The sequence below is a fragment of the Salvia splendens genome, chromosome 3 (genome assembly GCF_004379255.2).
Source record: "Salvia splendens isolate huo1 chromosome 3, SspV2, whole genome shotgun sequence".
Lineage (NCBI taxonomy): Eukaryota > Viridiplantae > Streptophyta > Magnoliopsida > Lamiales > Lamiaceae > Salvia > Salvia splendens.
The window spans coordinates 7,685,906-7,687,611 of record NC_056034.1 but is presented as its reverse complement, the minus strand read 5'-3'; the positions used below and the strand labels follow the sequence as shown (position 1 = coordinate 7,687,611).

At 40.0% G+C, this 1,706-nt stretch overlaps 1 non-coding gene across 1 annotated transcript; it reads right to left on the bottom strand.

Annotated features, from left to right (window-relative positions):
* Positions 1-286: 286 nt before the first annotated feature.
* Positions 287-507, bottom strand: LOC121797522. The gene has a single exon (XR_006049886.1). It is a non-coding gene; the product is annotated as a small nucleolar RNA U3 (small nucleolar RNA).
* Between the last annotated feature and the right edge of the window lie 1,199 nt (positions 508-1,706).

Genomic DNA, 1,706 nt, shown 5'->3' with positions numbered 1-1,706 from the left:
CATATAAAATATGTCAATATAATACATGCAGAATGTCAATATAAGCAATGTGTTAACATTCTCAAAGCATTGTGTTGACATTCTCAAAGCATTGTGTTGATATTTTCGAAACACTATATTGACATTTTCATCAAAAACCTTAATTTGGTAGTTTTTTTTATCTTTTTTGATTTAATTAATAAAAACAAAAATTACACGTGGTAAATTTTAGACCACAAGATTTCTAAAATCTTATGGTCTTAAATTAGTTGTAGTTAGCAATTAAATGATAGGTTAGAAGGTAAGAAGTCTGTTAGACAACTGCCTGGCCACCCAAGCTAGACCGAAGTCAACCCAGAAAGATCAACTACCGCAGGATGAGCTAGAAACCCTAACCCATGGTGCTGTTAATCACAGCTTGAGCCAGGCAGCCTGAGTTCATCGTCCAGACATGATTTCCTGTGTCCTTAGAAATCAAGGATATAGAGGTACAAGCCTATAGAACTGATCCTGTTCAAGCAACATGATTTCCTGTGTCCTTAGAAATCAAGAATACAGAGGTACAAGCCTATAGAACTGATCATGTTCAAGCAAAGTGTGAGACTTATTGATAAGGCTAATTTCATGCATCGGTCTAGGAATTTTATTTCGTGAAAACGCTGGGTCTAACGCATGTTTAAAGCCAGGTGTGTGAAGATTTTCGCTAGATCCAGGAAAGGAAGAGGACGCTTGCATGGTCCTAGGAAACTGGCGAAAGAGTGGACATTATGAAGAAAATTGCTTGACGGAGGAAGCCTCGGAGTTGAAGGGTAGAATAGGGATTTGTACGAAGACTCTAGAAGGCTATGTCCGCATCTATAAAAGAAAGAAGCATGCAAGCTGGAGGGACCTTCTCGGTTGGAGGCCTCGCTAACAGCCTGTAGCTTAGTTCACTTTTCACACACTTGGGTTCTTTTCGTGGGGAGATTCAGGGTGACGTACCTTGGGTTCACGTTTAGTTTTCTCGGAAGTATTTGTGGGTTGTAACACCGTCCTTCTATGGGGCGAAGAAACAATTTAATTTCCGTTTTCGTACTTTGCTTATTTCACCGAGCTCCGCTGTTCAAAGCTCGGTTCTCTGTTTCTTTGCTGAATATTTCTCTTATCTCAATGCAAGTTTCATTTTCGCTTATGTTGATCGTGTTGATTTCTGTTTGTTGATTGTGTTTACTTGAATGCCGGAGTTGGAATTGTTGGAGTTGGTTGTTTTCGTGGATTATTGCAGGTTCGTGGTTGGATCTGGGAGAATGGAGTTTGTTTGTGGATGAATCGGGGTTTTGTCTTGTTGATATTGTAGGATTGTCTGTGATTGTTGGAAATCGGAGTTGATCGGAGCAGATCTGTAAGAATCGGAGTTATGGAGTTGATTTTGATGGTTGTTGAGTTCGGATGGCTTGGATCCGGAGTGGATTAAGCACCCAACGTGAATCTGAGCAGTGTTGATTTAATTTCATGCCTAGTTTACGTGTTTTCATTTCGCTTCGCCTAGTTTATGTCGATCTAATGTATTTCCTATTCGTAGCAAGTTTCCGGCGTCCTGATTTCTATATTCTGTTTGAATCTAGGTATGTGCTCTGTTTTTTCCATTGACGTATTTGACTCGGTTAGGAAAATGCATGTCGTTGTTAGTCAGGGCATGAGTTGGTTGTTTGCAGCTTTTACCGTACTTGCTATATTTGGAGTCATGG